The 26,636-nt window shown below is 36.5% G+C and overlaps 1 protein-coding gene across 5 annotated transcripts in view; it reads right to left on the reverse strand.

Annotated features, from left to right (window-relative positions):
* Positions 1-26,636, reverse strand: part of tafa1a (TAFA chemokine like family member 1a) — a 46,219-nt gene that overhangs the window by 10,408 nt on the left and 9,175 nt on the right. The window lies entirely within an intron of this gene.

Consider the following 26,636-nt stretch of genomic DNA (forward strand, 5'->3'; position numbering starts at 1 on the left):
TTAAAATGAGATCATACCAAACAAATCCAGCCTTTAGAGATATAAATCTCAGATAAAGATTTAAAATCTTCAGTTCATTGGGCATATTCTTCTCTGAATACTGAGCACTATTCTGTAATGATCTGGTAAAATAACAATCTATTCAGGTTACCTTGAATTCGCAAAGATATTCAGTAAATATAAAGTAATGACTCAGAAACAGATTTGTGTGAACCAGGTGAATCAAATAACTTTTTCTGACAAGACCACATCAGTTCAAGTAAGCCTACTGTTTATATCAGTAGCCACACAACACCCACAGAGGCCAAATATTAAGGAAGCCCTATATAATTAATCTAAAATGGAAAATTCTGTAATTATTATTAAACTCACTCTCATTTTGTTCCAAACCCATTTGCCTTCATTCATCCGTGGAAAGTGATTTTTTTTTATTATTATCCTGCTCTCTTTTTGAGTTATCAAGAAAGTAGCCTAGTTCATATGACTTGTGCATCATAGCCTACTCCAAATCTTATGAAATTAAACCATACATTTATGCCTATGTGTGGAACAGACTGAAATTTAAGTAACTATTCTCTGAATGTTTATTTCCCCGTATACATTAACGAGACAAGCAAGCAATGTTGTCTGATTCGGGAGACAAATCAAGATGGCGGAGTGAGCGGTTTAGTCTCAAGCAGGCTCTGAAGAAAACTTCATTTTTCTAGTCCAAACTTTGCTTAAAGGAAAAATCAACCAAACCAGATTGTGACAGAAGTGACTTTTATTCGTTTTAACAAACTAGTAAGCTTTGGAAGAATAAATTGCACCGAAATTACTGACTATCGGAAATGATGGAAAAACTTGGTGAAGCTAATATCGTCGACCATGACCACGGCAACACTGCGATGAGAGATATGAGTGAATCGAGTGAAAATGAAATCCAGGAAATGGAGCAATCGTCTGTTAATCTCGAGGACGACCAAACTCCTGTAAACAGTCCGCAACCGAAAAAGTTGAGAAAGAGAGGCGCGAAGGCAAGGGAGGAGAATGCAAATTAGCTTTACGCTAGCTATTGAGTCAGTGATGAAAAGATTTGACGGTCTAGATGGGAAGCTGGAAAACATTGAAGCGAGGATGAATAATGTTCAAGAAGCTTTGAAAAAGTTTGATGCCCTAGAAGTCCAACTTCAGAACATCGAAGAACGCACTGACGACATTAAACGAGCCACGGAAAAAAATAAAGATAACATTGAGAAGACGCAAAGACAAGTTGAGTTCCTGGTTGCAGAAAACAAATCCCTGAAGGAGAAGGTTGTGGAAGCTGAGAGATACAAGAGGAGATGGAACCTCAGGCTTTTGGGGTTACCTGAGAAGGAAGATGAGAAGACCAGAGATGAAGTCATAGGTATCCTTACGAGAGTGGTCCCCATGGCTGTTGATGAGCTCCGCCGAAATGTTGACACCGTTCACCGTTTGGGGATAAAAGGTGCAATGTACAACAACATGCCAAGACCCATAATTATGCAGTTTGTTTCGCGAACGGTGAAGGAAGACGTGTGGAAGATGTCAAGGGAGGCCAGAGTATGCAAAGAAAAGAAGATCATCTTTAAACAGGACTTCTCCAAAGAAGATCGGGAGGCGAGGGTGAAGCTTTGGCCACAGGTGGATGAAGCTAGGCGCCGCGGAAAGAAGGCTTTTTTGAAGGAAGGATATGCGATCATCGATGGGAAAAAGGTTTATCCTTGATGCATGGTACGGTTCACAACTTTGATTTAAAAATGAATCACGCGTTTTCCAAATTGACGTTCTTCTGTTTTATGGGCTGTTGAATAGACTAAAAAATGACCCAAGTTTTTTGACTGAAACATTTGGAGGTTTGGTTGAGCCCTAATATACTTTGGACAGTATTGCTCATTCCTGCTCTTTTGTTATTTCAAGAGCGTTTGCATTAGGCATTATCTTTATTTGTGTTTTAGTGTTCAATGTCGGTTTTGTTTACTTCTTTAAATGTTAGGGGTTTGAAAAATATTACAAAGCGCAAGGCACTTTTTTTATTTTGTAAAGAACTTAAGGCAAATTTAATTTTTTTACAGGAAACACATTCGGGTACAGCAGATGAAAAATTTTGGAAACAGCAGTGGGGGGATAATGTTTTATATTCTCATGGTACTAATTATTCGGCAGGTGTTATGATACTTTGTAACAGGTTTACAGGAAAAGTAATAAGTCACGTAGGAGATAAGGATGGCCACTGGCTGATTGCAGCTATTGAAATATGTGACCAAAAAATTATTGTGCTTTCAATATACGGATATAATAACAAAGTGAACAACAGAAGTATGTTAGAGAAACTGGGTAGGCTAGTGACAGAGTGGAAAGCTGTTCATGTGACAGATAATGTTGTTATAGGAGGTGATTTTAACATTGCTCCAAATTCTTGGTTGGATAGGCTACCTCCTAGAGGCCAACAACCCGAAAACAACGAAGTACTACACAATTTTTGTATTGAAACAAATACTTTTGATTATTGGCGATTGAATAACCCTACAAATTTAGAATATACATGGATTAGTGCTTCAAACGGGAACCAACGGTCAAGGCTAGATTACTGGTTAATCTCACATTCAATAAGTAACAATGTTCAGAAATGTGAGATTATTACATCTCCGCTCACCGACCATTGTTTAATAAGTTTATCCTTGATTGTAACAAAACAATCACGCTCTTCAGGCAATATATGGAAACTAAATAATAGACTATTATCAAATGATGGTTTTTGCAAACAAATAAAATCACTTTGTTTAAAAGTAAAAGGAATGGATATGTCAAATAAAGGGAAGTGGGAATGGTTTAAATTTGAAACAAAGAGGTTGGCAATTGAAACGGGGAAAAGCATGTCAAAAACAAGTAAATCAAAACAGAAAGAAATACTGAAAAGGATTACCATACTTTGTGGTAAAACTAATGCTTCAGAGGAAGAACTAACTGAGTTGAACTCCCTCCAAAAACAGCTTGATGAAATTTATCTAGAAAAAGCAAGTGGAGCCTTTGTACGATCCAGGGCTAGATGGATCGAAGAAGGTGAGAAAAGCACAACATATTTCTATGGCTTAGAAAAATCTAGGCAGTCTAAAAAAAGAATCTGCAAATTAACAAGAAATGACACAGTCATAGAAGACCCTAGCCAAATACAGGAGGAAGTTCAACTCTTTTACTCTGACCTGTAGCTCAAATTTCCACGAGGAGGACTGTGAATCCTTTTTTACTCTGATTAAGAATAATATTACAAGGATTGGGGAGAATGACAAAAAAAGGTTAGAAGGAAAAATAAATCTGCAGGAAATAGAAAATGCCCTGAAAAAAATGAAAAATGGAAAGTCACCTGGAATTGATGGGTTGACCTCGGAATTTTTTAAGTTTTTTTGGGACGATATTAAAGAATTGTTATTAAATGCATTTATCGAGTGTATACAAGAAGGATGTCTTACTCCAACAATGAGAACTGGTATAATAACCCTACTTCCCAAACCAAAAAAAGATATAACAAACTTAGACAATTGGAGGCCTATTACGTTGCTCTGCAACGATTATAAGTTATTAGCGTTAATATATGCAGAGAGATTGAAAACAGTAATTGATAAAATAGTAGATGAAACTCAATCTGCATTTATAAAAGGCAGAAGTATACATAATAATGTGAGATTAATATTGTACATGATGGACTATCGGTCTATTTTGGAATCGGAAAGCCTGATTTTATTTATAGATTATTTTAAAGCTTTCGATTCTTTAGAACACGATTTTTTATTTTCTACATTAGAAAATTTTGGATTTGACAAAAAAATTTGTTCAGTGATCAAAATGTTATACTGATATTTACAGTTATGTCTCCTTAAACCCAGGACTAACACCTAGAATAAATATAACTTGCGGAATAAGACAAGGATGTCCAATTAGTCCCAAGTTGTTCATCTTATGTACACAGCTACTAGCATATCTGATATTAAATCATCAAAATTTTCAGGGTATACATTTTTTTGATTACGAATTTCGCCTCAGTCAGTTTGCAGACGACACTGTCTTCTTCCTTAGGGATAAATCTATGGTTAGTAATGCATTGCAAATCATTTCTATTTTTTCCAAAGCTTCAGGGCTTCGTTTAAATATGAAAAAGTGTGAATTACTTGCGTTATATGACTGTATAGATACAGAAATAATGTCAATTCCTGTTAAAAAAGAAGTTAAATATCTTGGAGTTAAGATGGTTAAAGATGAAAAACAAAGAGAGGAAATTAATATGAAAGAAAAAATTGATCAAATACAAGGATCCTTAAACCACTGGCTTAGTAGAGATCTTTCCATTTTTGGGCGTAACCTATTGTCCAAGGCTGAGGGTATATCCAAACTGATCTATCCATGCCAATCTCTTTACATTGCTCCAAAAAATGTGAAAAAAATTAATTCCATTATATATAAATTTATCTGGAGAAATAAGACCTACTATGTTAAAAAATCTCAGTTGGTTAAAGAATATAATAGAGGGGGGGTATCAAAACAGTGGATTTTGAGGCAATGTTAGGAACATTTAAAATAAAGTGGTTGAAGGAGTTTTTATTGAAGCCGGATTCAATATGGTTTCACATTCCAAAAAGTATTTTCAAGAGGTTCGGTGGGTTAAACTTTTTTTTGAAATGTGACTTTGAAATTTCTAAAATACCTTTTAAATTATCTGACTTTCGTAAACAAGTTTTGTATCATTGGAAGATGGTATTTACCCATAACTTTACCCCTCATTGTGCCACCTTATGGAATAATAGAGTAATTGTTTCAAACAAAAAGTCTTTGTTCAACCAATTTTGGTTTGATCAAGGCATTATCTTTGTACATGACATTTTAGATATAAATGGTGAAATCTTACAGTTACAAGATTTTAAAAACAAATTTAATAATAGGAATATAGGAAAATCTGTAAATCTATCCCAGTGAATTTGATACAGCTGATAAAAAATACAATTATTTTTTCTAAGGTCCAAATTAAACTTCCAAACTTAACGATAGGAGAATTAAACATTACGGACAAAAAATGTGACAACAAATATTTAAATAAAGCTTTCAAAGGATATTTACATCATGATTATGACAGGAAGATCAAACTTAAAATATTAGATAATCCAACAATTGTAGGAAAACATTGGAAATTTATAAAATGGCCAATTGCACCCAAAGTAAAAGAAATGCAATTTAAAATTCTTAACAACTACTATCCATCTGCGGAGACACTGAGGGGTAGATTTGGCTTTGAAGTTGACCCTTGTGACTTTTGTCATGAAAATCCAGAACGAACAGAACATTTATTCTTCCTTTGCTCAGTTAGTAGGAATTTTTGGCAAGATGTCCATAGCTGGTTGAATAATAAAATTAGGGAACTTGAACAATTTTCAATCGAAGATATTCTTATTTATAATTCTAAACTGACGGGAGACACTTCACTTTTGATTAACCTTATCATCATTATGGGTAAATACCACATTCACAAAAATAAATGGAAAAAACAATTGCCAAATGTAAACTGTTTTAAAAATGAACTTCGTATGTTATTTTCCTCCTTGAACCTTGTTAAAGATTCCAAACAAACTGTAGAAGCTATTTGTTATGCTGCAGAAATGTTTTTGATCCTGTAACACATATTATTTATTTGAGAACAAAGCCTTATTTATTTATTATAATTTTTTTTTTTTTTTTTTTTTTTTTTTTCATTGTTAATTTTGTATTTTGTTTGATGCCTTGCCTGTTTTCTTTTGCTGTTGTCTCCACGAGAGTTTGTAATAAAAGTAAAAAAAAAAAAAAAAAAAAAAAAAAATTGTCTGATTCGTGAGTGAATCGTTCTTTGTGAATCGTGAGTTGATTCAGTTCACAAAGCCAGTCTAAATGATTAATTCACTGATTCGGTCGCAAATTTCACTTGCAAAGATCCGGGAGCAGAAAATAACATCAACAAGTTGCATATCAGTCTACACAAAGTATATTGTATGTCTTCAGATGAGCTGGAATATAGCCCAAGATGAATATAGAACACTTTTATGGTGCTTTGCGTTATTTTTATTGCATGGAAAACCGTGAACATCATGGAAGCTTTTCCGTTGGTGTTTAATAGAAGAAAGGAAGTCACGTGACGTGGGTTGGGAACAACATTGTGGTGAGTGATCATTTTTATTTTTGGCTAGTAAAGTGAACTAATCTTTTAACTTTAGCTCTAGCAAACTAGCAAGCTGATATTGTAATGGCTAACGTTACCCCACTGCGCTTCTTCAAAAATATAGCAAGGTCTTTCATATTACACTACGTAATTATACAAAAATGAGAATTTGAAAATTAACCATCCTCACTTTATATAAAAAAGTCGTTTCTAGTCTCTTCAGATGGGTCAAAAATGGCATTAGTTATACCTGACCTGCTGCTAACAAAAGTTCCAGTCATGGCAATTACTAAAGGTTTGGCTTCAATGAGTTAAACAGGCAAATAGCATTGTGGAAATCAGGAAACAATAAAGCTACACTACTGAGAACTGTTGTGGATTGTTGAGTAGGCCTTGTTTGTGCTTCTATAATTATGAAAAATACTCCATTCCCCAGTGGTGCTTCAGTCAGAATTCATAGGGGTTTGCTTTCTGTAATGCCTAGTCTTAATTACACAAGACAGACCCAGTTTCCTCTTTGATCTATCAAGAGAAGGAGAAAATGCTGGAGCTCCTGACTAAAATATCTCGACTCCTCAATGAGCGTAAACAGAGCAGTGGGACTCTCGTTTGGGGATTAGAAAAGAGTGGAGGAAAGGGGAGAAAAAAAGAGTTAAATGCACTTTCAAAAATCAATAAAAATGTAAATAGCTTCTCTGTCTCCAGCTTCTTAGGCTCTCATTACCTCTAGATTGAAGTTAGTCAAAGCAGGAGGGGAAAGACAGAGAAAGAAAGACAGGAACAGAGCGCTGGCTGTCGACTGTTAACAGCACATCAGAATATTTTCGAGCTCTTCTGAATATTTAAGCAGGTGACCGTGGACAGCTCAGATCCATGCAGGGACGTGATTGCTTTTAGTATTCTGTCACTTCGTGCGACTCACTAGAAATTGATTGCTGAACCTCAGGGGCTTAACGTTATCTCGTATAGGCCTCCGTGTGGCTCCTTCCTGCTCAACATATCAAACAGAGGGTCAGAGGACTTTAAAAGCTCTGGTAAAGCACTGTCAAGCAGCTTTCATTAAACGGACCTTGTATATGTGTGTGTGTGGGGGGGTGGGGGGGTGGGGTGTGGGGGGTGTGGGGGGGGTGTACATATACACAGTACACTGGGGTCCAAAAGTCTGAGACCACTAGTGAAAATGCACTTTTTCATTCAATTCAAGTGGAAAGTTGAATTGAAAAATGACATGAATTTGTCATAGTACTTGGTTTGTTCGTCTTTTGCTCCGGGATGATTTGAGAATGACTCCAAAGAGCATCTTAAGCTTCAGTGGAAGAATAACTGACTGTCTGTGTACAAAGAGTCGCGTGTTTACTTATTTAAGATTATGCATTACTTCTAGGTCCCTAATCAAATATGCCTTATTCATTTTATGTCATAACATAGGGCTGCGCTACAAGTATATTCATGTTTTTTTAAATTCATTTTCAAACAAACAAAAAAACTATGAGCACTTCTCATTACAATTTTGGGAAGATAGTTGATGCATGTTGCATTGCGTGAAAGTGACCCAAACTCAGCATTTACTGTGAACTGAGCCACTCTGAGATCATGATGTCTTCGCATGTAAAAGAACACGCTGCCATTCTTCACTCTGAAAGATGCCATGCATATATTTAATGAAATCACAGCCTTTGCGATTTAATAATCGCACTAAGCCAAATCGTTATTTCAGTTTTATTTTGATTAATTGTGCAACCTATCATAATGTTTATTTGTCCTAAAATGGTTTATTACCAGATTTGAATTAGCCTAGATTCCCTTAGGCTCAGACTTTTGGACTCTATATACCGTCAACCAGATTACAATACTTTCTCCAATTTCTTTAGAATCCAATTTCTTTTTTTTAAACCGTTTACCATTTTTAGCATTTTTGGATCTCTGTTCTAGTTTTTCATCAAATTTATATCTGAAATAAGATCTGCTATCCATTTGAACAGAAGAAGCCAAAAGCAGCACTTTGCTGCTGTAATGTTCACTAACCTCTGCAGGAACGACTCAAAAACATCCCAAAAATTCAATTTAAAAGTCTTGCGTATAATTCCGTTAAATGTTAATGACTAAGCAAACTTAGAAAACCTACAGAGTATCGTTGAATGGTGCTGAGTTTCATATTTTTAAAAGACATAGCATAAGGTCACCCTGAGGGAGTGTGGGCTACACCGCTGACTGATCGAGCGGATGCATTGATAGCTGCTGTGGTAGGGAGTCCTGCATCATACTGCTTACTACAAGGGCTATTTCAGGCACTTATTCAGTTTAATGGATATGAGACCAGGCCATCGGGGACCAATTTAGGCTCATTTTCCTGTAGCAGCCGGGGTGCGGAGAGAGAAAAATAGACAGCGTATTACACACGGGCTATAACTTTGACTCTTCTGCTGTCTAATTAGCCAGCTGGAGTGTGTGTGTGTGTGTGTGTGTCATGTCTGTCTGTCTGGAGATGGCGTAGTGTGTGCATTCGGCCTCAATTGTTCCATTCATCCGCAACCATCTGTGTGAGGGTTTTCCCTGACAGGCAGGTTATATCACAACCTCTCAACAGCAAACAAACACACTTTCAGAGGACAAACAAACAGTGACAGATGAGCAGGCACAATGGCCCTCTGCCTATGAACACATGAGCCTGGACAGGAAACATTTCAGTCACATGCACTGCAAAACAGCTAGAAGGGAAACGGGTTGACGAAAAGAGGAGCTAGTCTGGGTGAGGACACAGAAAAGCTGCACACTGAAAGCAGATCCATTCCTTTTAGTAGACCATTACAGGTGTGTAATTTATAATCTATGATTGAATCATCTTTCTTACAAGAGTGTAAACACTGTGACTCTGTGGCACTATGTTTGAATGATTCGACATGTCCAAAGGTTGACCAATGGTGTGAGTTTGGGGCTGGACTAGCTGCAGTGCTGGGTAGGAACTGATTACATGTAATCTGGATTGCGTAATCGGATTCCAAAAATTAAGTACTTGTAATTAGATAATATTACATTTTAAAATACTCATAATCAGACTACAGTTAGTTTTTTATTGATTACATATTATTCACACTGGCAGTAAACCATTCATAATGTATTGATTCTCCCACTTCTTTTTCATGTTTTAAATATTCCTTTTTAAACAAGCATATCGCTTATATACATTCAGAAAGTCTTCTAGTTTTGTGAAATTGCACACAAACCAGCCACTATAGTCAGGTGACTAATTACATGAATAATTGAGAGGCCACAAAGAATATGATCACTGGATTTACAGAAATCATTTCACTTTTAAGGAGTGTTTGCAAATCGAATCAACTCCTGACGAACATATTAATTAGCCTATTATTTCAGTTGTTACTCAGTAAGTCATTTAATCTTGTATTGCTATGTTTTTGGAAGGCTTTTGTCTTTTTAAACACATTTTTGTAATAATTTTTATTATTTTAAAATAATTTATTTTAATTGTATGATTTATTTACTATTCATTAAACTCACAAACCCTGGACTCCATTCAAATTGTACTTTTTCAATGTAAAAAAAAAAATGCTGTTTAAAAACAGTTTATGATGCAATAATGGGCTTTATTTGTTTGTATATTCCTTAATGATCTTAAGGATTTTTCTTTATAAAGTCGTGACGTCTATCCAACCCATCACCCACAGAGTAGTAACATTAAGCATGCAAGTTATTTTCTGTCATTACTTTATTATTATTATTCAGCCCATACAGCCTAAGACATGTCTTACAAGTTAGTCATCACATTTTTTTTTTTTTAAGACTCTTCATAGTCAGTTACATAACGTAGATTGTCTAATTTGACACCAAAAAGTAAGACCGATTGCCCCTTGACTAATTGATAGTTGGTCATACTAGTATGTTTACGCAACTGGCCCCAGGTCTATTTAAATCAGAAAGGAAACAAGAAGGAAACAAGAATGTTTTAAAGCCCAAAACCAGAAGGTTTCATTAAGGTGACCTTGTTGTCAGAAGACAGGTTTTAGCCCTACACTCTGACAGTGCTGTCAACAGCGGTTGATGAGAGAGACTCGCACAAAAATCACAACCTCCACCGCTATTACACACTGGCCAGGGGTGTTTATTCCTTTGGGTGTTACATCACAGAATGCTGTCATTCTTCTGGAAAAAGCTGAAATTGGTGAGTACCGTTCACTGATGAATAGCTTTATCCTCACAACCCTCAAAACAAATTTGTCACTGATGGGGAAAAAAAACCTGTTTCTTACAACCAAGCTGCTTCCACCGAGGCAAAGAATGAACTCTGTGGCAACAAACAGAGGTTATCTATTCCAGTGCACATGAAACGCATCCCTAGCAATGTATTTTCACTGCTGCAGAAAAACATCTAGCTATAGAGCAGAATTATTACCCAGTGAAGGAAAACACTGCAAATACTGCAATACTGCAAAACCGTATATAACCGTATATTTTTTAATCAGTATCTTCACCACTGTTCAAAAGTTAGATTTAAAAAAAAAAAAAAAAAATTTTTAAAGTATACTGTAAAATCTGTAATATTGAATTTTAAATAACTGTTGTTTTAAACTAAAATGTAATATTTTCCTGTGATGGCAAAGCTGAGTTTTTAAGCTTTTTTAAAGAATTTTTGCTAGATTTTTTAAAGGTTAAAGGGGGGCGTGACCAAAAACTTTTTAGAACCTATGCTATGACTGACAAAAGAACCATAAAATACTCCAAATACGCAACATAAATTCACAAAAGTAATACATTTTATTTGTGCACTGTAATTCACTACTTTAGAATCCATATGTTTGCAAGGAACAGACCAAAATTCATTATTCGGCTATCTTCATCTCCATTCTCAGCAGAGACAGCAAACGTCGAATTACAAATTCAAAAATTGCCGCCCCAGGAAGTTTTACCTCATGTTTTATGGCAGTGATATCAAACGCTCCAGAGATGGTCTTATTATTGGGAGATACGAGGGTTTGTGGCTCTACCATTGGAGAAAGAGAAACGGCTAACTTGGATCACGTGTGCCTTGATAACCAATCACATTACAGCATATGTATACACTCACCTAAAGGATTATTAGGAACACCTGTTCAATTTCTCATTAATGCAATTATCTAATCAACCAATCACATGGCAGTTACGTCAATGCATTTAGGGGTGTGGTCCAAGTCAAGACAATCTCCTGAACTCCAAACTGAATGTCAGAATGGGAAAGAAAGGTGATTTAAGCAATTTTGAGCGTGGCATGGTTATTGGTGCCAGACGGGCCGGTCTGAGTATTTCACAATCTGCTCAGTTACTGGGATTTTCACGCACAACCATTTCTAGGGTTTACAAAGAATGGTGTGAAAAGGGAAAAACATCCAGTATGCGGCAGTCCTGTGGGCGAAAATGCCTTGTTGATGCTAGAGGTCAGAGGAGAATGGGCCGACTGATTCAAGCTGATAGAAGAGCAACTTTGACTGAAATAACCACTCGTTACAACCGAGGTATGCAGCAAAGCATTTGTGAAGCCACAACACGCACAACCTTGAGGCGGATGGGCTACAACAGCAGAAGACCCCACCGGGTACCACTCATCTCCACTACAAATAGGAAAAAGAGGCTACAATTTGCACGAGCTCACCAAAATTGTGCAGTTGAAGACTGGAAAAATGTTGCCTGGTCTGATGAGTCTCGATTTCTGTTGAGACATTCAGATGGTAGAGTCAGAATTTGGCGTAAAACAGAATGAGAACATGGATCCATCATGCCTTGTTACCACTGTGCAGGCTGGTGGTGGTGGTGTAATGGTGTGGGGGATGTTTTCTTGGCACACTTTAGGCCCCTTAGTGCCAATTGGGCATCGTTTAAATGCCACGGCCTACCTGAGCATTGTTTCTGACCATGTCCATCCCTTTATGACCACCATGTACCCATCCTCTGATGGCTACTTCCAGCATGATAATGCACCATGTCACAAAGCTCGAATCATTTCAAACTGGTTTCTTGAACATGACAATGAGTTCACTGTACTAAAATGGCCCCCACAGTCACCAGATCTCAACCCAATAGAGCATCTTTGGGATGTGGTGGAACGGGAGCTTCGTGCCCTGGATGTGCATCCCACAAATCTCCATCAACTGCAAGATGCTATCCTATCAATATGGGCCAACATTTCTAAAGAATGCTTTCAGCACCTTGTTGAATCAATGCCACGTAGAATTAAGGCAGTTCTGAAGGCGAAAGGGGGTCAAACACAGTATTAGTATGGTGTTCCTAATAATCCTTTAGGTGAGTGTATATCTATGATAAAAACAGCATTTTTTTTCTGGTGAAAACTCTAGAATAGATCAATTCAAAATAAATGTTTAAGAGCAAACGTGTAGAAGATAAGCCAATGGGCTGTTGATTCATTAAATGAAAAGCTGTTTCCTCACAAAAGCGGTTTATTCAGCATCCTGAATCCTCTCCTCCATTGACATCCATTTAAAAAAATGGCCCCTTGTCTCCTTCCCTGCGCACCGGATCGCTTGCATTACGCTTTTTTCTGCTAAGGTTGCAGGCTTGCCTTCAAGTGGATTTGGTAGCTCTCACCTGCTTCTTCACAGATTGCGACATGCCGTGTCTCGGTTGATGTGCGTTTGAATGACAAATGAGCGCTTCAAAAGAGTGGATCGGGATAAGATTCACAGCAATTAATAACTTAAATTCTGCTCTGTACCTCGTGCAAAACTATTTTACACGGCCAGAAAGGACTGGATCTAAAATCTAAAATGAATCTAGGCTATAAAATTATAAAAGGGCAATTATACAAATATCTTTGTGATATAAAATATTTGTAATTATTTTATGTTTCTTTAGCTGTATGTAATAATGTTTACTTTTAAAATGTCAGTACAGTACGTCCATATTGTACTTTTAAGCATCTATCCAAAAAAAAAAAAAAAATGCTACGTATATTGATACCTGCATATTAACAATGAGACCAGGCTGGATAGTCAGTAATTTTGTCTTATATGCAAGTATGTGAATTTTTGCAGCAACAATAAACAGATTTAACTGCAAATACCTTGTTCCATAAATTTATTTGAAACTTATTCAAATGTTCAAGTCATTCTACAGATGCTCTGCTGAGCGGCTCCAGGACATTACACACTTTGGTTTTAAGTCACTCCGTAGACTTTTGTTGTAGGTCTTGTGTTTTCCTGTAGGAAGATGAATCATCTTCCACGTCCCAGATCTCCTTGCTGCACCATCAGGATTCCTCTACTTGCTTTCGATTTAGTTCCCTATCCATTTTCCTTTCGCTTTTTATGAGTTTTCCGGTCCGTGCCGCAAAGAACCGTGCCTCAAGCGTGATGGTGCTTCACAGTAGGGATGCTGTGCTCATTGTGATGTGCTGTGTTTGGTTTGTTCCAATATAGCACTTTGTATTAGGGCATGAAAGTTGGAATCTGGTCTAACTACAGAATTCTCTTCCAAATTCTGAGTCTCTCCCACACGCCTTTCGGCAAAACTCCTGCTGAGATGTGATGTGTGTTTTTTCCCACTCAGCAAAGTTGTTTTGGTTGCCACCCATCTGCACCAGGCAGATTTCTGAACTGTGCTCGCTATTGTTGTCTCACACACGCCTCGCAGAGGACTGTAACTCTGTTAGTGTTGCTGTGTTAGTGTTTCTCTTAATGACCTCTGCTTCTGTTGCTCCTCTCACCCAGACACACACTCCGTACTGGAGAACAGCCAGTTCTGGACCGATTCGTAGTTGTTCCACATGTCCAAACCATTTTAATGATGGCTGTCTCTCTGCTCAGTACTCAGAGGTACATGCAATTCTTTAGATTGCCTTCAGTTGGCTGGTATTTTTCAAGAAACTCGTCTCATAATTACTTTTAGTGTTCTCTGGCGTTTCTTTGGAAAATACAATATACCCGTACAACTTCAAACACACCCAAATGGATTCCTGTCAAGTCATTGTGTATCTTGGCAAAGGGTAATTAACTCTTATAAAAGTTAAAGGGGGGGTATACTAAATTATTTTCTTTTTAATTTATTTTAAAATGGCTTAATTAATATAATAGCTATTTTTCCATTATAGTTCAGTGGTAGCTAGTTGTGGTTCAGGAGTTTACGTTGGATATCAATTAGCAACCCAACAGAGAGCCCAAAGTGTTTTCTCAGAAACTTAAAAGTTGTTAAAATCGAGTAATTGAAAAATGAGTCAGTACTGTACAAATCAGCTCCATCCATGTATTTAACATATTTAACATAGTTCAACCCATATTTAATGTGCTCCGCATCATATTTTCTTTTACCTTGTTTTTGAGGATGAGGGAATGCATGCGACCTCTTTTTACCTATAGTAACAGATGAATCGACACTAAAACATAATTGAGTTTCATTTAGCATTGCTTTTTTCTTGCTGTCTGTGACCCCATCAGAACAGATTTGTGACCCATTTGTGGAACCGCTTTAACAACCACTTTTATAGTGATCTTTGTGTTTGTGTTGAGAGTTTTACCTAAATAATTGTGAGCTAAAGTTTATAATAAAAAATAAAGTCATACTGTGTGATAAAAAACTTAAGTCACAGTTAAAATATATACATTGTGAGATATAAAGTCAAGGCTGGGAACTGGGAACACACTACTGTTCAAAACTTTAAATTGAAAACTTTGAAATAAATCAATGTTTCAGGGAGCAGGATGAAGACATTTATAATGTTAGAAAAGATTTCTTTCTTTGGAAGTTTCTATTATTATAATTAATGCAGTATTTCAGATTAATATAGAGACTAGGCGTCAGATTAGCGCCATCTGTTGAGAGAAAATAAAATAAAACATGTAATTTCATAGTGTTACCACTAGGTGCCTGTAAAGCTCTCTATGGAGATGCTTGTTAATTCTTTAGAAGTTTTTGGACAAAATTACTTACTTTTAAGATCTGGATTTGAATGTATTTTTTAGAAATTCTCAAATAATACTTTTTGTCAAGGTTTATAAAAAATAAATAAACGTTTTTGCATTATTATTGCTACAGTCAAACTGGAATACAGAGAAAGCATTTTATTACAAGTAACATTAAAATAACAAAAATAAACAGAAATGCTTTATCACAGCTTAATCCATCTGGATCTGATCTCATTTCAACCTCTTATTTCAGTCTTCTGACTCAATTATGCTCTATACCAGTTCATCTGTGTTTATAATTGTGTATGTGTGTGTGAGTGAGTATTTTTCAGAGTTTCACCCCTTCATTGCTAAGCACTTTTTTTTCTGCATCGTGGCCAATTTGTGGAGAATTTTAGTGTTTTTGTCGATTTCCCATTCATTTCCTATGGTCGGTAATTTTTGACCGAAGAGCACAAGTGTGACAATTTATTTACGAACACTATTTTTTTGTGTGTTCACATTCCAAATGCCATAAAAGTCACCAAGTTTCATACCATTCCGATGAAGCTGTGATTTGTAGAAATTCAAAACTTAGAAATGACCGAAGAGCACCAGAGGGACAGTCTACTAATACTCAAATGAGAATTAGTTGACGTGTTACTGCAAAGTCAGAATGTATGTATCTGTAAATGTATCTGACTATAATAATAAATATAAAACTATTATAAAGCCACAATTGTGATATACACTGTTGCAATTAACTCTTTTTTTCTTTAATAGTCTGAGGTGAAAACAGGCTTTCTTCCATTTAACAACACTGTTCCATCATGTAAATCTGGAAAAGCTTTTCACAGACTCTCGTGTAAAAACAATACACACTTCCCTAAAATGCCAGCACTTTTTCTTTTGGAAAAAGAAAAAAAAAACTTTTAAATGTTCAATCTCTCTGCTGCTGCTGGCATGATGTCAGTCTGATGGAGTCATGCTGTTCAGAGCTTTGAGATGAAGCTGATTCACAATGAGAGATTTCACATGAAGGGCAAACAGAGAGAGAGACGCCCCATCAGCGCACACCCCCTTTAAATGCACAGCACTGTGTTTTAAACAAAACTAAAAAGAAGGATGGCATTGAAAGGTGCTCTGAACAAATATTTGCTCTCCAGTAAACAAATCCGAGATTCTGCTCAGGCATCTCTTCACCTCTGCCCTGAGTGTAGTTCAGTGGCGAGGCAGAGCAACTGACCCTGACCACTGAAGAATAAAATACTTGCGCTGACTAGCAGCTAATGCATTTTTGCCATATCTCTGTAAGCAACTCACGTGTGATACAGTTTGTTTTTTGATTCCAGTGGCCGATGGGCATGGTTATATATCACTGCTAAAATTATGCAAAAACTGTGAATGAGCACATGTTCCATTTATTATCTCTGTCGTAGATTCATTTTTCCGAAACAATGCCCTTTCAAATGGCGGGTAGTTTTTTTTTTTTTTTTTACAATGGGATTTTTACAACACGTGTACTTTACACATGGGTGAAGCAAATATCAATAGCGGGACTGAAAGCACGAGCCACTGAAGACAAATGAAAGCTGGTGGTTTATAAAACTACACATGCCTCCGAGCACCACTATCCAAGCGCAGAGTGAAAAACAACCTGCCAAGGGAGGCCTGTATAAAACTGCCAATGTTTTATTAAAATGCCGTGCAACTACAAAAGGGGAGAGCTGGTGTTGTTTTTAGATGAATAAGAATGACATGAAAGGGGTAAAGAGAGAAGGGACTGAAGAAGAGAGAGGGAGGAGAAGGAGAAGGGAAGAGAGAGAGAGAATCTATCCACATCAGTATGCGTTTCCTCAAAGGCCGTCAGCGGGCTGTCACATTCAGAGGGGGCTGAAGCTTCAGACACTGGAACCGATCTGGGGCATGAAATCATATTCTGACTCTCCTAAAGGACCTTAAGATATGCTGGTCGTCCAAAAGAAGAAAAAAAGAATTGTGGGTGCTCTGTTTGTGCACTTGATTCAGCAGTGATTTTACACTAGCAATTTTACGCCAAACTTAAGCACAAGAAACACGTCTGAGAGTCATGGCTGTTGATAGAGTGAGAGCGAGAAAGTTACAGTATTGTATAATGTAGACATATGAACAGCATACCCATGTGCACAATGTTTTTTGTTTGTTTTTGTTAGGGGTAAAACTGCGGTTTTGCTTGGATGAAGTTAGGAGGCTTGCCTAGTTTAAATAAAAATATATAAATAAATATTTAAAAACACAAATATACTGTATCTTTCTTTCTTTTCAACAAAATATTATGTAATCTACCCTGACTATAGTTGAGGGCTATAGTCTATAGATTTGTAGTTCATATTCATATTTCGATTAATATTAATAAAAAAGTATATATTTATTTATTGTAAAATATGTATTTATTTTAATATTTTGAGTTCATATTTTAATTAATATTCATAAAATATATTTTTAGGTTTAAAATGTATAATGTATATATTATATATACACACTCTACTGTTCAAAAGAACAGCATTTATTTAAAACCGAAATCTTTATGCTCACTTTTAATGCATCCTTAAAAAATATGAACAAAATTAAATAAAAAAATATTAATTTCTTAAAAAAAAAAATCCTACTGACCCCAAACTTTTGAACAGTAGTGTACACGGTTTACAAAACTTTAAAATTAAGTTTTGAGTTAAATTTTTATAAATCTATAAAAAATATATTTTTTTGTTTGTTGTACTGACATGAGAGTGGGTGGATGATGATGTTTTAAAGATATGCACAAGGCGTGAGTCGACTGGCCTAACAGTCTGTGGACGCATGATTTCTGCCGCAGCATTTTTAGACAAACACTTTTTTTTTCTTTCCCTACAGTAGTTGTGCAACTTCATTATAAAAATGTGAATAATTTGTATTATTTTTAAAGTTACAATTTGAAATCCACTTGCTCCAAAGCAAGTGCCCCCTCAGGTTTGAAGCAAATGACACTTGTGTGCTTGTTGAACATTTTAATGTAATAGAGATTCAATCCTCCCTTTACTGCTTTAACAGCTTCCACTCTTCTAGCTAAGCTTTCCACTAGATCAAGGCTGTGTGGATTTGCTCCCTTTCAGACAGGAGCATAAGTGAGGTCAAGTGCTTCAAATTCATCTCAAAGGTGTTTGGCGGGGTTCAGGTCTGTGCAGAACAGTCAGGTCCTTTCACACACTGGTCTCTGTAAACCATTTCTTATGGACCTCACCATGATGAAGTTCACCAAGCTTCTGGGGTCTTGTAAATCTCTGTCTAGAGAGATTGCGTCTGTCTGTAATAGGTGCAGCAGAAATAGTCACGTCTATCTTGTTGATCAGTGTGTGATCAGTGTGTGAGCGATTCCCTGTCCTCTTTCTAATCTCTTCCTCTCCGCCGTCCTCCAGTCTTCACAACAGAGCTCATCTCGTCTCCAGAAGAGGCTGAAACATTCTGACCTGGCTGTTTTGCAGCACCAGCGCTATAGGCATCGGCATGACAGACCTAGACAGACAGCCTTGTGGCCTGAGTAATTTTGCCGTAAATGTCGCGAAGAAGTGTTTCAGACAAACACAATTACACGACGAGATTGTCTGCCCACATGCATGAATAACCAGGAGATGAGAGCTTGAACCGGTAGAACCAAATTAACCGCTCTCGGTTATGCTGTTCTGGATGCATTCAAGCACATAAGTATTATCTACTCTTCTTCTAAAAATACACAGCCACTGAACCCTGTTGAATACCTGTCTTCATGGAAAGAGCAATCTGTTTTCAGTACTGCCACACTGATCAAAGCGGCCCACTCGCGCCGTATAAATGTGACGGGCTCAAATTGTCCAATGTTAACAGTAGCAAACACACACGCTCTGCTTTGCTTCCTTATACCATTCACACCTCAAACAACCTCTGTCTAATCCCTTCATCCCCTCATAATGAGAAAAATGAGCTCGGGCTGCAATAATGGCCTCATAACTTCACGAAGGTGAGTGTGAGAATGTGTGGGTGCTAAAGCACACGAGGTATTGAATAAAGAACAGCGCCGCTAATCACGTACCAAGCCCCAGATTGGGTTGCTCATTATCTTGCTAATTTATGAAGTTTCCCTCCCTTTTGGGCTCAATTTCAAGCTCAAGATGTTTTCTTTGGAAATAATAAGGTAATTAAATATAAATGAAATAACGGTAATTAATTTTGCAGTGTATTCTTGAAGAAGTCTTATTGCAAGAATGCGGATTCAGTGGAAATGCGTCTCATTGAAATTTATCTGCAGTTTCCCAGTGGACTTGAATGGAAAATAACAGAACATAAAAGCATATCTCAACAAAACAAGTGCTTATCTATGGGTATGACACTGTTTACCACACATTTTGTCTTAAAATCCCATGATATTCAGCTCTAATGAGTCCTATACCGCTGTAGGCACAAATAAAAAGGATTAAAAGAATAAAAAGAATATGAATGAGAGTCTAAACATTTGCACTGTGAATATGGACACGGGGGTTTTTATTTGTGAGAGTGTTCGCCTGTCCGGTTTAATTACTCCACAAAAGAGATCATGCTTTTTGGCCGTAAACCATAATTTCCTTGTGTTATTAACAAGCTAAAAATCGTGGATCAGAGAAACACTAACAGCGTTCTTCTGGCTGTGATTTAGGTAGTGCTAATCTCAACATTTTGCTTGCAGGGCATACAAAATACAACTCACAGTGGGCCTTTTAAACTCTCATTACAAATATCCACATGGCCTGGGGGAAGAACACTGAACTGATGTGTTAATTCAAATGTACTAATTTCACTACTGCTTAATTCCCATTATATCTTGCTCTTTGCATAGTGCACATTTAGAGGGGAATTGGCTTGAATTTCTTGGTCATTTCCTGGTGTGATGAGTTTTTCCCCTCACTGTGGAAATATGTTCCAATTCTTTGCAAATTATTCCTTTATTATTCCTGCTAATTTGCTTCTAAAGCACATTCAACAAGTTAAAAAAAACAGCATTTATTTGAAACCAGTATTTTTGTAACAATGTACAAGTCACTTTTGATTAAAGATAGTTTTTATATGACGTAAACATATGACGATTCTTTGACGTTTTGTTCTACAACGTATATTACACACACCAATACAGAAAAAGCAGATTTTACAGAAAACCCATGCAGAAAATGTATGTTTCCCAGTAAGATACGTTTGGGGTGTGAGTGTGTGTAATTTACATTGTAGAACAAAATGTATCATCAAGTTATGTTTACCACAGACTTTATTTTACTCAGAAATTGAAAGACCATATTATAAAACCCCATTGAAAATCTCGAGGGAACCAGTGGCGAACTAGTTTTCCATGTTTTGACATCATCCCTGCACAACTCTATACATCATCAATCCTTCTTCCAAAACATGTTTTTGTCTTACCCTGATTCACTTTTATTCATCGCAATTGTGAGTTTATATCACGTAATTCTGAGAAAAAAGGGAGAATTGTGAGATAAAAAGTCACAATGATATATGAATGTATACAATTTACAATTATGTCCTATGTTTTATTATATTGTTTGTTTCAGAGCCAGTAGTGTGGTAGGCTGGGGCAGCAGCATTGTACTTTACATAATTTATACAGTTTATGGATGAGTTCATGGTGTCTGAACCAGTTTGTAGCAGAAAACTATGAGAATATTATATTAAAGTTTGAGACACATCGCACAAAAATACACTGAGCTACAGACGTTTAAATAAGATGTTACTTCTCCTAAGTGCTTGTTTATGTAGACAGCGGGCACCTTCATGGGAATTCCAGTTTAATTGTTATTTACATGTTGTGCTACAAAGCAGTTTGAGTTATTGATTCCATGTGTATTCTGTTTAATAATGTCAGAAACATTGCACTCTATTATTACCGCTTCGAGTATTTATTAAAAGTTAAACATCAACTTGTGTGACTTGTCCTCAGAATCCCTGTAGTGTTTAATGCTTCATTTATCTATGGTTGGGACAATTTACTCCCTTCCGAACATTATGCTATTATGCTTTGTTGTCACTCCACAGCTGGAACATGTTAATGGCACACGGATGTTCTGGTCATGCTGGAGAATTAATTACCTCACACTGAATTCATGACAGTGGGGTCCAGACAGGAGAAAAGTCCTGTCCTTGCTGAAGTGAGTCATTATGTCTGTAAATGAGTTCAGAATTGCCCTCAAACACACAAGTACTAAAGCACTCTCTCCGGCTCTCTCTATTGATCTGAAGGGCCCTCAGTGTGTTCAGATGTGTGCTTAAGAGTGATGTCCTCCATGCTACATTTCTGAAGAAGGACAGTTCTACAACTGCTTTTCTCTTGCACGACTGTGAAAAATTCTGAGAAAAATACCATGATAAATTTAGTCAAGATTAAAGTGGTTTATGTTAGGTTTCTTTGTCATGTGTAGTGTTTGAACGTTTGATTGATTTTAGTGAATCAGTTTGTCCTGTTCGTTCTTCTCTCAACATTGGAAAGTCTGATTGATTTTAGTGCATTGTTTCGTACTGAACCCTCTTCTCTCTTATATGTAAAGTTTGATTCATTTTATTGCATCGGTACGTCCTGAGCAGTCTTCTTTATTGTATTTAACATAGACTGTGGGTATTTAACATTGGAAAGCTTGATTTATTGTAGTGAATCAATTTTGTCCCGAATGGTCTTCTTTCTCTTATGCAACATTGAAAAGTCTGATTCATTTCAAAAGTCAAAAGTTTGAGTCATTTTAATGAACCGTTCATTTGAACGCTCCATGTAAATGAAAAGATTCACAAAAAACGATTCACCAATGTATTAACCTAAGTATTGGAGCTTTTCGGGCCCTCTTTTTTAGTTAAATGTGTGAATAGCGTGACATTTTTTTGTTACTAATATAAACAATGATTGCGTTATGATTTTGCATTCCATCAAAGTGTTTGAACACGCATTTTTATCTTTCAGAATAGTAGTCACTGATCGTTCGCATGCGATACCTTACAAACACTGCAAACAACACATTCAGACCACTGGAAACTTGAGCTGCTTTACGCTACAAGTGATGTTGAACGTCTTGAAATTCATTGTGAGAGATTTTGCTTCCTCTCAATGTGGTTTTCATTTTCCCTGCCTGCATGACGGTTTTTGATTGATTACTTCTCGGCATGGCTGATGGCGTCAACTTTCGCATGCAAAACAGTTAAATTGCCTCGCCACCTCTGCTGCTCAAGGTAGGAGGAGGAATTGTGTGAGAGAGAGTAGGTGCAAAAGAGGAAGTGAGAAAGAGTAAATGAAAGAGACGTACAGAGCGATGGCATGTTTATCATTGCACGGGGATCTTCTTATTGGGTCTTTGTGGCTGTGAGCGGCATGAGAGGACAAAGTGTGGTGTAATTAATTAAGCTGTAGGCGACCAAAATCCATTTTTCTCAGCCACCGCCTGTACACTTTCAATTACTCCTGCTGTTTAAACAATTACATACAAACACATTCTTGATACACTCTCTGAATTATTCATCAACTGCTAAAGTGTTTTTTGACTCTGGCTCAAACGGTTAACTGCTATAGAAGACTCCAAAACGTGGAGACGCTTTTCTGTTTGTGCGATCAGTGTTAGAATTTAACTGAAAGTAGCTATTAACTACTTAAAGGGATAGTACACCCAAAAAAGAAAATTTGCTGTTCACCCTCCAGGCCATCAAAGATTTAGGTGTCATTTTTTTCTTCAGTTGAACAGTAAAGATGATTTTTTAACTGAAACTGTAGTGCTTGATGATTCATAAAATGCAAGTCTACGACTGATGAATGTCAAAAAAACATACAGGCAAAACAAAACCTGGCAATACCTTGTCTTATGAAGCGAAACGATCGGTCTGTGCAAGAAACTGTGCAGTATTTATAACACTGGTTATTATTACCTATAATTCACAGCCTCGTCAAACTGTCTTGTGCGCGTTCACGACTGTAGACAGTCGTGAGCTTTCTGTGGCATAATAAGCTATGCACGGGAGAAAGAGATGTGTACGTATAATAAAAAATGATACCCTTTTCACAAATTTAGTTTTTAACGTGGAAGTGAAACACTAATAGGGTAAACTTCTATAGTGGTGAATGTAACGTCACGTGTCATCATCTCACGTGTGAGTTTGCTCCTGGACATACGTCATAATGCAACGGGAAACTCCAGACTGCCATGACAGTTTGACAAGGCTGTGGATTACAGGTAATAATGTTGTAAATAAAGTTTAGTTTCTTGCACAGACCGATCATTTTGCTTCATAAGACTTCAATGTATCGTCAGGAGCCATGGGTATTAATTTTGTTTGCCGGCATATGTTTTTTGGACTCTCAAAGTGTCGGTAGCCCTCGACTTGCATTTTACGAATCGGTTTCAGCTAAAAATCTTCTTTATTTTTCTACTGAAGAAAAAAAGACACCTACATCTTGGATGGCCTGAGGGTGAGTAAATTAACAGCGATTTTAAATTTTTAGGAGTACTATCCCTTTAACTAATATTTCTATTTATATGCACTGTTTTAAAGTCTGATTCGTTCTAGTGAAATGGTTGGTCCAGAATGTTTCCTCTCTCCTAGCATGTAACATCGGAAAGTCTGTTTTATTTTTAGTGAATTAGTTCGTTCTCATGCGCAGGGATTATTTAATTCACTCTAGTAAAATAAAAAATAAAAATTTTATGAAAAGGCAAAGTTAGTTCAGGTCAAATGGAGTAACCCCAAGATGATATTCTTGATTTTTGAATCAAGTATGTTTGTTTAAAAACGTTGAATGAAATATGTTTGAACATTTTGGAAAATAATGATTAAGATCAATGTGAGTTGAGTACAATTAACTTTTTTCAGGATGTAAGGAACACATTTTATTACATTTAACTTGACTTTTTTGTTGTTGTTGTTGTTAAAGATTGTGTTTGATGAATGAATAAAACCAGCATGAATACAAAGATTACATTTATAAGAACTTGGCACTTGCACTAGATTTTTTAATGATTTCTCCTCTTCATCTCTGACATCCTTGTGTGTGTATATACTGTATATGAATACAAATAATTCTGATGAATTCTAGATTAATATAGATGAATTCTAATTAATCATTCATCTTCATTCAATAGCCCAGTTACACAAAGCAGCAACAGCAATATTCTGTTCACATCTTCAGGCCGTGGTGGACTCAGGTACTGAATCTCGACAGCTATTCCCAGAAAATGATTCACAAAACACTGATGGGTTGTTCCCATGTACACAAATTATGCAGAAATTTTCCCTGGCATGAAAGTTGAATTGTAAGCGAGAAAGCACTACACTGTCCTCCACGCTCGAGTCTGTTTCTCTGTCTATATTTGTTCAAATTCAGGAACTGTCATTTTGCTTCACAGTAAGAATAAATTTAAAACCACAACAAAAAACAATATGGGCAATGTTTGGCTATGCACCACCAGTGCAGTTTCTGTTCCTCCCTGCTGAATATCTGAACATCAGTCTGAGCTCATCTGCAATATAGATTTCTCACTTGCACCCTAGAAATTGTTTGTTTTAAAACTGATGGCACAAACAAGCCTATTAAACTTCTGCCGTTTGCGAGATATGAAATCAATTAGAGGAGATTAATGGATAGAGCAGATCAGTGTTTTACTGTGCTGTGAAGACTTTGATTACCCCAGCAAATCCCCCTTGAAACCACAAATCATCAAACGGAGAACAGCTTCATATTATAAGTATTTTGTAGCCATGACAACATCAGCGATATGTCACTTTACTCTTATTGCATCATGGGAGATCTGGAGAGCATTAAAACATCAACTAGAACGAGATGACAGGGATAAAGTCTGTAACGACCCAACATACAGATATAAAGTACAAATGCTCACACTTCAGCTGAATTATGTCAATTCTTGGCTCTCTTCTTGACAGATTTAACATATATTGCCATATCAACCACTTGGTTTCATGTTTTATTTTATTGTTTCACAGCACTGAATCACAGTAGACTTAATTTGACTTTTTAGCTAATGATAAACAGAAAAATACTCGTTATACGAAATGAAAAATGATCTCCTAGTAATGTAAAATTTAAAAAAAAAACTAAAATAATTGATTTCTTAAGTATTCATCCCTTTTAAATCATCATTGGTATTTTTATTTTATTTTATTGGTTTTGGTTGATATTAGATAGTTAATTGCTAAAAACACTTAATATCACTGTTAAATGTAATATTTAGCAGATCTCAAAAATAATATTTATTTTTCACACTGCACATTATAATATTGTGATGCCTAAATTCACTCACAACCGACTCAAATCTGCAAGACACCACGTTTTAGATATTTGTATTCCAGCAAGATAATTGTTCCAATCATAAAATTACAATAATGTCCTGGATTGGTCAGAGTCCAGATTTCAATCCAACTGAGAATTTATGAGAGGTTTGAATAAGACTCTACTCGCAGTCTCCATGCAGCCTGACTTGAACACTTGTGAAAAGAACAATAGGGGAAATTGCAGTGGCCAGATCCAAATCCACATAGAATCAAGATTGGAAGTGCTGAAAGAGATGGATCTAACTAATTACTTGACTGGAAGGGGGTGAATTTTTTTTGCAGATGATTATTTCTGACCAATTTGTAGAAATTCTCCCTTTGACATATAAGAAGAACAATCCTGTTTCTCAAGTGTCATAAAAGCCTAAATAAATATTCTGTGGTTCAGTGCTGTAAAAAAACACAAAAAAGTGGTGAATATTTATTTTGTGTTCAATAACTAATTAATGTTGACCAATTTGTAGAACTTACATTGACATTACAGACATTTTTTTCTATGAATCACTCTGTCATTAGCAAAAACCAAATTGTCTGTGTGTCAGTGTTAAATGATAAAACATGAGCACTCCCAAGGGGATAAATACTTTTTTATAGGCACCATATTGTTGATATTGAGAATCGGTATGAAGTGTCACTTATAGTATATATATTTGTGGGGTTGACAATGTAAGTTTTAAAGACTTGAAATTATGAGAGAGGCAATAATGGGTAACAGTTTTGTGATTTAAGAGAAAAGAAAAAGAAATACAAATCTGTCTCTTTGTTCAGGTACCTCAGTAGATGTCACATGTCTAGTAAAACTCATAAGATTGATGTAATAAAGTTTATATAGGACTTCCATGCTTTGGCAAGGGAGGATTTCAGAGGTAATATGTGGTTGTATGTGTCTGGTGGCTTCAGGTATTGTGAGGTTAGATTGGCATTCATAGAACCGCTGTCTGAAGCAGAGAGAGAGATGGAGAGAGTGAGCGGAAGTGTGACAGAGAGCAGATGGAGGACAGCCCAGGGGCTGAAGCTGTACGACTCTCCCATTGTTCCTACAGGCGAGCTGGCACTGTCAGGAAGATTGGATGGAAGCGGGAGAGATGGACGGAACGTCTCTGCTAAAATAATGTGCCTTTAGGAACTGCATTATATAAGGCTATTAAACTGTCAGTGTGTGCTGGCGTACATGCAGGAAGATAACCTTTGTTTTGAAGCAGATGAAAAACACATTCCAT

Source organism: Squalius cephalus (assembly GCF_949319135.1).
Source record: "Squalius cephalus genome assembly, chromosome: 18".
In the NCBI taxonomy this organism is placed as follows: domain Eukaryota; kingdom Metazoa; phylum Chordata; class Actinopteri; order Cypriniformes; family Leuciscidae; genus Squalius; species Squalius cephalus.